The following is a 13,488-nucleotide window of genomic DNA, read 5'->3' on the forward strand; positions in this document are numbered from 1 at the left end:
CTTAAACTTATTTGTTTTGGAACACCAATCGTGAATGGTTAAACTTTTATAACTATTTATATGCTTGTTCAGTATGATTGGTGGCTGGATCCTGGTCAGTCACGCCTCCAAGCGGTAGTACTCCGCAGGTGGGATTTTGGGGGTGTGACATCATAAGTTAAACTATTATTAAAACTTTAACCCAGCTACTTAGGACTGTATCCCTGCTGACTCAGACTACTTAGCTGAGGGTAACGTCGCCTTCAAAAGAGGGGCCTACCACATTATGCATTAATAACTTAATTCATTATCTTTCAATAATCCGACCCTTTAGGATTGTATCCTTGCTGACTCAAACTACTGGGTTGAGGGTAACGTCGCCTTCAAATGAGGAGCCTACTACAATAACTAAGATAATCTCTTAAACAAGTGCAAAAGTGCGAAAATAATCAAAGGTTACACTACACACGAGTTGGATCCAAGTGATTCATCTTGTCTATCTGTTTTTATTTTTATTTTATTTTTCAGCATTTTAGTTAGTTTCATTTTCTTAGTTTAAAACCTTTTTCTAACATTTTGATTTGGTTAGACGTTGAGGATAAACCGGTACTAAAAGGTCTTGTGTCCTTGGACGACCTCGGTATCTTACCAACACTATACTACGTCCACGATGGGTGCACTTGCCCATATGTGTGTTTAGTGTTAGTAAATATCGTGTTTTATAAATTTAAAACTTGGCTAAAAAGTGTAAAAAGGGCTTAAAATATATACCTAAAATATAACACTTCACGCACATCAAGTTTTTGGCGCCGCTGCCGGGGACACAAGGATTTTAAGAAAGTTAAGAATCAACGGCCTAATCATTTTTTTTATTTTCTTTTTATTTTTTTTTTGGATTTTCTTAATTTTTCAGCTTCTGCAGAAATCAGCACGGGCCGTGCCCGCTGAACACGCCCCCGTGCCCAATCATTGGAACTGGCAATCTTGTTTTAAGTCAGACAGTAAGCTGAACACGGGGCCGTGCCCACTCAACACGCCCCCGTGCCCAAGATTCAGTTACTGAAAACATAACCGTAAGATCCCGACGGTTGGTAATTTCTGACACAAAAATGAGTGATAATGATCTTTTTTACTTTCGACACTCTTATGGTACGTGGTGTCAATTATGTGGAGGCGATCATAAAGAATTAGAATGTTATTTTCTAAATTATAAGCCCCACTATATAGACCCATCGTTTCCCTGTAGCCTTAAGAGGGGCGAAAGTAAAAATAATCCTTATCTCTCCCTCAAAGGCGCCCAACCAGATATTCTAGGAGAAATGCTTCTTGATGAACTATTTCAACTAGAAGATCTAGTTCTTAATTCGTTAAAAGAACTTAAGATGGATTTCCTTAATTCATCTCAAGACGATTACCAAGAAGAAGTGTTGGGGTCGCATTCAAACAACCTCGATGCTCCCAATAATACCTTCAACTCAAGCGAAGATTTGGACGATAGTCGTCCCTGTGCCGATTGTGCTGTGAAGGACTCCCCATTGACTTCGTTCGATGCATACATAGACCTGAGCGATTCGGCATACACCTTCTTTAACAAGAGCCCGGAAAAGGGTTGGACTTGTCCACCTACATTTAGCATAGGAATCACCCTCACCGACAACCTCTTGCGTTCTCGTCTTAATCTAGATCAATTAAGGTATCTTAGGCACTTTGGGGTTGTTCCATCCAGTAAGGAACCACCCGATCCGGATAAGTTCCTTGAAAATAGACAAACTTCATAATCAGCCTTTCGACACGGGGCCGTGCCCAGCCAACACACCCCCGTGTCCACCAAAAGATTCCTTTCTGACCTTACGTCAGAATACGGACAAACTGTGTCGGGATCCTGCCTGCACACGGGGTCGTGTTCAGCCGACACGGGGCCGTGTCCAGCATGATGTCGTTTTCTATAAATGCAGCCAAGAATCCTGCACATTTGGACCATCCAGGGACAGAGATTTGAAGGGATCTTCTCTCCTACCATCCTAGGTATGTTCTAAAAGAAGGTTCCAACAACCATCTTGTCCTTTCCTCTTTTATCCATTTCCTTCTTCTTCATCTTTCTCCAAAAACCTCCATTAAAGCTTGAGATTTCAAGCTTTATGGCAAGGATTATTGAGTTTTGTTCAAAGAATCTTGTTAAAAATAAGTTGTATAACATTGTTTTAAGTTACTATTGTTCAAAAAGGCTTCACAAGTTAGAAAAATAACTTAAAACTTCAAGATTCCTTGTTTCAAAATTCTGCAGAAAGGTGAACACGGGGTCGTGCTCATTGAGCACAGGGCCGTGTCCAAGGTACTGTTTCATTAAAATAAGCTGTTTTCGGTTTATTTTCGTAGAATGTCAAGTGAAAACAGTGGAACATCGTCCGTGCATTCAAGAAACAGTAGAAGTGGAAGGAGGCCTTCCATTGAAGCTACCCTTGTACACTACGTCATGGCGCTACGGGAAGCTCTCGATGAAATGACTTCGGTAGAGGAGGTCCTAATAGACCATATAAATTATCTTACGGTGGGACTGGAAAATAGTTTTCAAGAGATTAACCTCTTGCACCAGAGGTTAAATATTCTTGTAACACCTCCCATGGAACCCGTCCTCCCTCAAGAGGATTGGAACCTAGCACTTGGAATCAACAACCCTACCGGATGGGGTGACATTCCAGCGGAGCCTCCTTTTGAAAATCTACAAGAAGTCCCGGTGGAAGTTGCACCTCCTCAAACCGACGCCAACGAGCCCTTCTTCCTCCTCCCGAGGGAGATAGAGGAGTGGCTCGCCGACATATAAGGAGTCCATACCTGGAGGAAGGAGTTCTATGAAGCCGCATCCAACCGAGACTACTATCTTCTCGAAAAATTTTGCTAATTAGAATAACTTGTAGGCTAGAACTCCTTGGTTTAAGCTTCTTGTGCTTACTTATCTAACTTACTAGCATTTTAGGACTATGTAATTCTCTCTGTGACGGTTTTTAATGAAATGATGGTTTTAAAGTTTGGATGATGTTATAATAAATGAAACACAATCGTGATGGTGAAGAATAACAAGGGAAACAAGAAACATTGCCCCATGCACGAAAACAGGGCCATCCGACAACAATTTCTTCATTACAGTAAGCTTAGCACGGGCCGTGTCCGCCCAACACGGCCCCGTGCTGCACACTCTGCAGAAAATTGCCCAGTTCAGGTAACTGGACACGGGCCGTGTTCATTGAACACGCCCCCGTGTCCAGGCTTCTGTTTCTTTTCTTTAATTTTTGTCGTTGGCACCTGAACACGGGGCCGTGCCCGGTCACCACGGAGCCGTGTCCAGGATGCCAGTAACATAAAATTTTGCTTTTAACACCATTTTACACATTCAATCAACCTAAAAACTTATTTTTGGGACACATTAAGGAAAATGTGTAATTTAAGTGTGGGGGGGAGGGAATGCTAAAACCTTGAATCTTGCAAGGCCTAATAACAAGCCTTACACAAAACTCTATTGGAACCGCTAATCACCCCAAATTTTTTTCAAAAACTTTCATTTTTTTTACTTGTCTAAATTTAAGTTAGAAATTCAAGTTCTAACAAGGTTATATTTTTACAAGTTTACAACCGATAGCGTCGTGATAAAAAGAACCAACATAAGAAAATTATGAAAATGCATGACAAACTTAGTTAAAATTTGATTATATATACTTGATCACATAAAAAAACCCTTTCCCACAAAAGTGAGTTTTGAGCCTTTATCGAGCATACAAATACATATCTTTACACTAAATGCTCATTTTTCGTTTCTTGTGTGAATAGCCGCTTGGTTCGTACGACTCTAGAACTTGCCACAACAATACATTCCCGGTCCTTACCAACTTAAACCCGAGTAAGTAAATGATGGAGGCATTAGGACTAACCCTTTTTTTCTACACCATTACTTTTTATTTTTTTTACCACCTACCCAAAATCCCCCTAGTTAATCCCTTTGAGCCTAAACCTTTTCATTTCTTAACCCAAAACAATCACCCTTTTTAACCCACCTAAACCTTTTTATTTTTAACCCTTTCTTTTAGTAACAACGTTCGGTTTTCTAATGACTCTTCCTAAATATATATATATATATATATATATATATATATATATATATAGGGGAAGGATGTATAGAAAACCCACTTTAATTTAGAAAACCCGGGAAACTCAAAGCTCCCGATGTTTTTTTTTTTGAAAAAATTTATACATGTTATATACATGTTTTTAACGGTTTTGGGGAAAAAAAATCAAAAAAAGCGCTGAGTAGATATTTAAAAATAAATAAACAAGTTTTGGTGTAACACATGTTACATTCATCTGACATATTTGTAACATGTGTTACACCAAAACTTATTTATTTTTTAAAAAAATATCTACTCGGCGCTTTTTTGATTTTTTTTGGCCCAAAACCCTTAAAAACATGTATATAACATGTGTATTTTTTTTTCAAAAATAAAAAAACATCGGGAGCTTTGAGTTTCCCGGGTTTTCTAATTTAAAGTGGGTTTTCTATAGATACTTACACTATATATATATATATATTTGATGAAACCAAACAAACAAACAAGTTCATCAAAAATAACTTTGTTTGAGTGGTTCATCAAAATAAAATGAAAATGTGAAAAATAAAAAGTCTTTCAAAAACCGACGTTTGTTACGCTTTTCGCCCTTTTACTAACCACTAACCCAACCACCCACCTTTAGCCCAAGCCTAACCCTTCACCCAAAAAAAGTTCTCTTGATATTTACAAAGGTATATAGTTAAAAATGAGGAGGATTGATTGCTTGGCAAGCTTATGGTAGGAGTAAGTTCCATGCCGCTCTCGAGTGATTCTCTAAAAATACACCTTCGGCCGAGTGTTGAGTGATTCCCTCTGAGGTATGTGAACTTGTATATAAATGGAATTTTAAAGAGGTATGTTAAGCCCTAATAAGTAATTGAGTTAAATGCCATTTTAGTCCCTGTGGTTTGTGACATTTTGCCAGTTTAGTCCAGAGGTTTCATTTTTAACCTGTGGGTCCAAAAAGGTTTCACAGTTGCCATTTTAGTCCACTGGGTTAACTTCAGCCGTTTTTTTCTGTTAACGAGAAGGCCAATTCGGTCATTTTATATGGCTGAATTGCCCTTTTAGTTAACAGAATTACATACAAAATGACCAAATTGGCCTTCTCTTTAACAGAAAAAACGGATGAAGTTAACCCAGTGGACTAAAATGGCAACTGTGAAACCTTTTTGGACCCACAGGTTAAAAATGAAACCTTTGGACTAAACTGGCAAAATGGCCCAAACCACAGGGACTAAAATGGCATTTAACTCTAAGTAATTTATCTTAAGAAACGTTTTTAATAAATCATGACGAATAGGATTGTAAATAAATAAAAATAAAACCTAAATAATCTTGGAAATCCCGACACTCGATGACAAGCCCAAAAACCTTCAATTCAACCCATTCTATTTGGGAGTGAATAAAGCCACATTATAAAGAGTTTTGCTTGAGGACAAGCAAAGATTCAAGTGTGGGGGTATTTGATGTGCATAAAATGCAACATATAAATTACATCAATTGTAGCATAAAACTAACTTTTTTTTAGTACTAATGTTGGAAAAAGTGTGCTTCTGTCTTCCTTTTGTACTTTCAGGATTAAATGAGCTCAAAATAACAAAAGAAGCAAAAAGACAGCAAAATCTAACATAAATACAAGAAAGGGAACAAAAGTGACATGCTCGACCCCCCCCCCCCGACAGCATCTTCCCAAGCAAAACAAAGAAGACAGAAGACTGAACACGCCCCGTGCTCAGTGAGCACGGGGCCGTGCCCAAGTGCCAGCAGAAAAGACAAACTCATAGAAGCTTCTGTTGCCCACCACGGGGCCGTGCCCAGCGGACACGGGGGCGTGGTCAACTTCCTGCAGGCGCATTTATTGTAATTGCGAATTACAATTAATGAAGAGAGAGAGTCAGATGGACACGGGGCCGTGCGAATTACAACTTCCTGCAGACGCATTTATTGTATGAGCGAAATCTAGTCCGAAGGTAATTTGGTTCATTTTTAGTCTGTATTTCAGTGTCAAACTTGAGGGAGAGTGGTTGTTAATGCATATGTTTGTGAGAGAAGTCATCTGATTATTTCAGAATGTTGGTGCATACAAATTGTTAAATTTAGAAAAGCTTACTTCTGGGTTAAGTTTGTGCAGGAATAGCCAGGTTTCAAGTTTCAATCCTGAAAAATTAAAGACTTTGCAGATAGAGCTTGAGCCAGGTTTCGATCTTGGAACATGAAAAGTTAGACAATGATCCTGTTGAAGATGTTGCTGAAGAACAAAGAAATGCCAGCAAATCGAGAGGGGGAGTCTGAAGATATTCAAGCAGATGTTGTTAAAGGAGGGTATGTTGCTGAAGAAAGAGAGAGAGAGAAAAGCCCAGAGACTGATCAAGACTGAATATTGGGATCTGGATACGGGAGTATATTCAAGAATTGGGACACACGAATAAGTTCAAGTGTTTAAAACATTAACATCGTATCTCGGATCAGTTGAAATTTGTGTGAAAATTTAAGTAGACAAATATACTGACAATCTAGGTGAGTTGTTTAAAACTTAAAATGTAATCAGCTTAACTTTGTTAGTGACATGTCTCATAAACTGATATGATCCTCTTACACAAACTCACAAAAATATTGTCTGTAAATATTTCATTTCTGCATTATTCTGATTCTACAAGTGGTGTCATTTACTTTCTTTCAGAAAATCCAAAAAGATTTTGTGTGTGTTTTAGCATAAACTTTGGGTTTGTCTATGTCCAATTGTCTATGATCTGTAAAATTTTGAACGAATTTCGACCGGTAAAACTTTCTGAAATGATGAAAGAAGGTGTAGAAGTAAGAAAACTTGATGAATTCTAGCTAATCTTCTGCAGAACTCCTCCTCCTGAGCTCTGATACCACTTGTAGGATCGAGTTCTGACCCAAACGAGTCGTTCAGAGGTGTTCAACTTCGTTTCAGGTGCGGAATAATAAGAAACGGAGATAGAAACAGCTGATTCTTCACTAAAACTGCTAATTGTATTGATTAACACTCGATTACACGCAGTTCTTCACACCGGAAGCACTTCGGTATGGAATACAAGGCAGTCTTATGTGATTTCGCTTATAGGTGCCTATATATAAGCCTGAGATTTCGCTCCAAGGGACATGTGTCCATATGAGCGAAACCTCATATGTTCACATAAGCGAAACCATCTTGTCCACATGGGCGAAACCCCATGACTAAGACCATATGAGCGAAATCATCTCACTAACAACATACACTCTCCTATTTTCTCGTAAAACGTGCCCTAATCTCTACAATACAATGTAAGACTCGATACAAGACGAAGTCGACAGATGTAGTGCACCAACAGACTCCCCCTCAGATGTTGACGAGTCGACTATCGAGTCACGACAATGCTGTCAGTAGATTTTTAGACTGCTTAGCTTACGGACCGTAAGGGATCAGGCATACGGTCCGTAAGGGAGTCCCAAAAATTAGTATAAATACCCGACCTTGGACTTGAACAGAGAACTTGAAACGACGTAAATTGTCCCTGTGTACGTCGAGTTATACTCAAAACAGTTCACAACACACACACACGATCACGAGGTGCTGCCGCAATCAGGGTAATAACTCGATCGCTATTACGATTCAACGTTCGATCGATTATAACTATCCAACGATTGTCCGAGTGCTGCTCAAATTGAGCTTGTACTTTGTTATTCATTGTGATTTCAACTTGAATGTTTGAGTGCTGTTCGAATTCGGACTATGCTCTGTCATTCGTTGTGAATCCATCGAATTGTTAAGTATCGCACTTGATAATAGTTGTGAGGGTTTAATCTCGTGAATTGACATAACTGCTGAATTAGTTACTAATCCCGTTTGTGTGTGCATTGTTATTTAAATTAGGTTAGAAGGCTAATCAGTAAAGCTTATACTCTACTCGTAAATCTGCAATGTGAGTCATTCTCTTTTCTCACAGTTTGTGAGTCATTCTCTTTTTATCAAACTGTTTTACAAAACTCCAAGTTATTTTTAAAGTTATAGTTACAGTGATTAAGTCTATGTAATCACCAAGTTACAGCCGGTATGTGGGGTTTTGTATACATTACTTGTTTCCCGTCACACTTGGACAAACGGGTGGCCAAGGGGTGATCTGACCACAGTCACAGACACCATTGGACAAATGGGCTAGCCAATGGATGGTCGAGTGACAAATACTGTGGGTAGTTGGTTTGATATCAGAAACATTGTAATTCCCCTTAATAGTGTAGATTATAACAAATGTGTCGTTTTCAGTAAAATGAATGATTCACTCAGTATTTCCCCGCTGACAAAACCTTTTTCAAACATGTTTCAGGTGATCTGGTATGAGCAAAGAAAAGTGCCGTGGAGCACTCCCAGCTTAGAAAAGTGGCTCAATGTAAATAAATGAATGAACATGTTTTGAAAATAAAGATTTCCCTGAGAAATCACATTATTGTAAATTTCGGGAATTTATCCCTAAGTTATGAAACGAGCAGTTTAAATTATTAAAAGATCCTGTTTTAAAAAGACTTCCGCTGTCGCCTAAATTAAATACCACGGGATTCCTGTCCCACGGCTCCTGAAACGGGTCAAACCGGGTCAGGGGCCGTGACACCTATAGTCTAAGTACCAACAGACCAACTTGTGCATGCCCTTTAGGGGTTATCGTACGAGCTTACTTGCTATTTCTCGCTATTCGCGCTTGCACTACACTATCACTGCACTCTAAATTTTCGAAAATGAACGAGTGATTAGGTCGAGATTAGGTGTGAAAACCGCAAACTCTCGACTAAATTTCTTGTTCGACCCACATTTTTATCTATAAACAAGAGAATTTGTGTTGAATCAGGAGTGAAATTCGTACTTTAACGCAAATTTTCTTCTCAATTTTTTTCAAAACAGGAACGAAATTGTTAAGTCAGGGGTGAAACCCGAACCTTGACGACTTGTTCCGATCTCTATTTTGGTTTTTACGACACTCTCACCAAAGTCTCGACGGACTCCAATGACTGGAAGTCACATTGTAACTGGAAGGATGCGTGCCATTTGCCCAAATCGAGGCAAGAACATAGTCCCAAAAGCCAAAGTGTGTACCAAAAGTCCTTGTGAATAGTCGAATCACTTCGGGTAGTCGACGTCTATCGAGCCTTAGACAACCTATCTCTTTATTTTATGTGTTTCGATTCTGGAGTCGCTGCCGCTAACTCTGATAATTCGTCACTTTTATGTGGATTTATGTGATTATGTGAATTTTACCTGTTTATGTGTTTCGATTTTGGTGATTTATTCACTTTTCGTTTTTGCTTTGATCGACACACACGACCCGCACTGCACATCTATCTCAACACGCTAACAAATCGCTACTACCTATGGATAATCGCATGCTATGTTACTCGTTGTGTACTCGCTAATCGCAATCGCTATTCTCGAACGCGCGCGAACTTTGAATGATAGGTTTCTGTATTCTGACTGCTTCTTGTGCCTCTATGTGCCTTACGTGTTTATGTGCTCTGTGATTATATGCTTATGTGATTATGTGTTTGTATGGTTGGCTGTGTTCCTGAGCTTTAGTAGTAGTAGTGCGTGTGAGGTGAGAATCGATTATATAGCGTTTTGAATCCTATGGCGCTATCTATTGCAGACAATGTCGTCATTTGGATCATTTCACTCCCGATCAGCTCAACGCAATCATGATGACAAACGCATCGCCTCTCTAGTCGCTAACCAGATAGCGAAAGTCATACCCCAGATTGTTAGTGAGCTGAATGAAAACGCTAGCAAGTCTTCTGAAGAGTCCAGGACTGATTCACCAAAGACTGCTTTTAGCTTCAAGCAATTCAAAGCTCGTGGTCCGAAAGAATTTACTGGCGAGGATGGTCCTACGGCCATGTTTCAATGGTTCAATTCGATTGAAGTCACCCTGCATCAGAGCAACTGTCCTGACAATCTCCGAACTGTTAATGCCACCGGCGTCTTCCAGTCCCGCGCTTTAGACTGGTGGACGGCTGAGAGAAACAAGAGAGGAAATGACGCAGCTTATGGATTGACGTGGGATGAGTTGAAGGACCTGATGATGAAAGAGTTCTGCCCTCCCCACGAGCTCCAAAAGTTGGAGGATGAGTTCTGGCATCTGAAGCAGAAGGATAGTGACAACGCTGATTTGACCGCTCGCTTTAAGCAACTAAGCATAATCTGTTGAGACCAAGTTAAAACGCCCGAAATCACCATCAAGAAGTATATCCGTGCTCTGCCGGATTGTGTGGCTGATTTCGTCCAAGCTGCCAAGACGTCAACCATTGAGGAAACCTTTTTACTCGTTGTTGAGATCAACGACAAGCAAGTCAAGTCTGGTTACTGGGATAAAACTTCCAAGAATCTACATCAAGTCACCACCGCTGCAACTGCTGAAACCGTCGTCGCTCCGCAATCTTCAAAGTCCTCTCATCGCAAGAGGAAGAACAACAACAACAGTAGCAGAAATTGCGCTGTCACTACTGCCGCCCCGCTCCAATCAGTTCCAGCTCAACCGCAGCTACAACACCGCCATGTAGCGGCACCGGTTACCAATGCACCGCCAGCCAAGCGTGCGTATACTGGTCCTCACCCGGCTTGCCCTACTGGTACCTACCACCACCCAGTGGGAATCGCCTGCAGATACTGTGTGCATTGCAACATGTACAACCACTTCACCGCTAACTGTCGTACTGGTCCACGTCAAGCTACAGCTCCAGCTCCTGCTCAACAAGTTCTTTCCCGCTCCTCAAGGCCAGCAAGCGGCTCCTGCACCCGCGATCCATGCTAGAGCTTGCTTTGCGTGTGGTGATCCCAACCACTTCGCGAACATGTGCCCGAACCAAGTGGTGAAGCAAGAGCCATAACAGCAGCAGCCCGAACAACAGCAGCAGCAACAGCAACAACAGCCAGCAGCTCGCAGACGCACTTTCAACATCAATGTCCGTCAAGCTCAAGCCGATAACAAGTCCAGGAATTACTTGACAAAGGCTTTATTCGCCCTAGCACCTCTCCTTGGGGTGCACCAGTCCTTTTCGTCAAAAAAAGGATGGGTCGTTCCGGATGTGCAACGACTATAGGGAGTTGAATAAGCTAACGATCAAGAATCTTTATCCCCTGCCCCAAATAGGGTGTTTAAAGTTGTAAAGTGTCTGATTTCGCTTGAGGAGCTAATTCCGCTTGAAATGACTTTGGTCATTTTCAAGCGGAATCACATTCTTGCTATTCCGCTCGAGCTGTTAAGTGCATGTTTCAAGCGGAATCATGAAGGCTATATATAGCTTGTTGGAGCGAAATCATAGTAACAGCCCTTGTATTCCATACCGAGGTGCTGCCGGTGTGAAGACTGATTCTAATTGCTGTTATTTCAATCTAATCAGTGTTTAAAGTGAAGATTAAGTGATGTGCATGAAGTGTGTTATATTTTAGGTATATATTTTAAGCCCTTTTTACACTTTTTAGCCAAGTTTTAAATTTATAAAAAACGATATTTACTAACACTAAACACACATATGGGCAAGTGCACCCATCGTGGACGTAGTATAGTGTTGGTAAGATACCGAGGTCGTCCAAGGACACAAGAGCTTTTAGTACCGGTTTATCCTCAACGTCTAACCAAATCAAAATGTTAGAAAAAGGTTTTAACTAAGAAAATGAAACTAACTAAAATGCTGAAAAATAAAATAAAAATAAAAACAGATAGACAAGATGAATCACTTGGATCCGACTCGTATGTAGTGTAACCTTTGATTATTTTTGCACTTTTGCACTTGTTTAAGAGATTATCTAAGTTATTGTAGTAGGCCCCTCTTTTGAAGGCGACGTTACACTCAACCCAGTAGTTTGAGTCAGCAAGGATACAATCCTAAAGGGTCGGATTATTGAAAGATAATGAATTAAGTTATTAATGCATAATGGGTACGCCCCTCTTTTGAAGGCGACATTACCCTCAGCTAAGTAGCCTGAGTCAGCAGGGATACAGTCCTAAGTAGCTGGGTTAAAGTTTTAATAGTAGTTTAACTTATGAGGGGATCAAAGAGTTTGGACCCCCGCCATCCAATACCTTTGGGTATTGAAGGAGGTCCTACTAAATTTGACCCAGGTCCTTTGCAGGATCTATACACTGAACAATGGCAAGACTCTTACCAAACCGTTCCCTTAACCCCCGACCAGGTAGCCAACATACCTCCAGATAGACCGTGGAGATATGAATGGTGAAAATCTTTTATTTTATATAGACAGTAAAATAATGCCAAGACACCACGGACAAACGATAAGGAAGAATCACCTTCAACATAAGAAACTAGTAATTAAAGTCATTAATACAAAACCAATTAAAAAGAGCAAAAGATTAAAAATAAAAAGTATTACACTAAACACTTGTCTTCACCAAGTGATGTAAGAGACTTAGTCAAACATGGCCTTTGATTGTCAAGAACTCTTACGATCAATCTTGGATCCCGAGACGACTCACACACTCTATGATGGATAATGGATGATGGTGTTATGGTGGTGGTGGGTGGTGGGTGAAGTGTGAGAGAGGTGGTGTGCCAAGGGATGAGTTGCAAGAGCTCCAAACACTCCTATTTATAGGGTGAACAGAAGCTCGGGCACGGCCCCGTGTCCGCTGGGCATGGCCCCGTGTCCATCTGACTCTCTCTCTTCATTAATTGTAATTCGCAATTACAATAAATGCGTCTGCAGGAAGTTGACCACGCCTCCGTGTCCGCTGGGCACGGCCCCGTGGTGGGCAACAGAAGCTTCTATGAGTTTGTCTTTTCTGCTGGCACTTGGGCACGGCCCCGTGTTCACTGAGCACGGGGCGTGTTCAGTCTTCTGTCTTCTTTGTTTTGCTTGGGAAGATGCTGTCGGGGGGTCGGGCATGTCACTTTTGTTACCTTTCTTGTATTTATGTTAGATTTTGCTGTCTTTTTGCTTCTTTTGTTATTTTGAGCTCATTTAATCCTGAAAATACAAAAGGAAGACAGAAGCACACTTTTTCCAACATTAGTACTAAAAAAGGGTTAGTTTTATGCTACAATTGATGTCATTTATATGTTGCATTTTATGCACATCAAATACCCCCACACTTGAATCTTTGCTTGTCCTCATGAAAAACTCTTTATAATGTGGCTTTATTCACTCCCAAGTGGAATGGGTAGAAGAGAAGGTTTTTGGGCTTGTCATAGAGTGTCGGGATTTCCAAGATTATTTAGGTTTTATTTTTATTTATTTACAATCCTATTCGTCATGATTTATTAAAAACATTTCTTAAGATAAATTACTTATTAGGGCATAGCATACCTCTTTAAAATTCCATTTATATACAAGTTCACATACCTCACGGGGAATCACTCAACACTCGGCCGAAGGTGTATTTTTAGTGAATCACACGTGAGCGGC

This window comes from Helianthus annuus, chromosome 12, assembly GCF_002127325.2.
Source record: "Helianthus annuus cultivar XRQ/B chromosome 12, HanXRQr2.0-SUNRISE, whole genome shotgun sequence".
Classification (NCBI taxonomy): domain Eukaryota; kingdom Viridiplantae; phylum Streptophyta; class Magnoliopsida; order Asterales; family Asteraceae; genus Helianthus; species Helianthus annuus.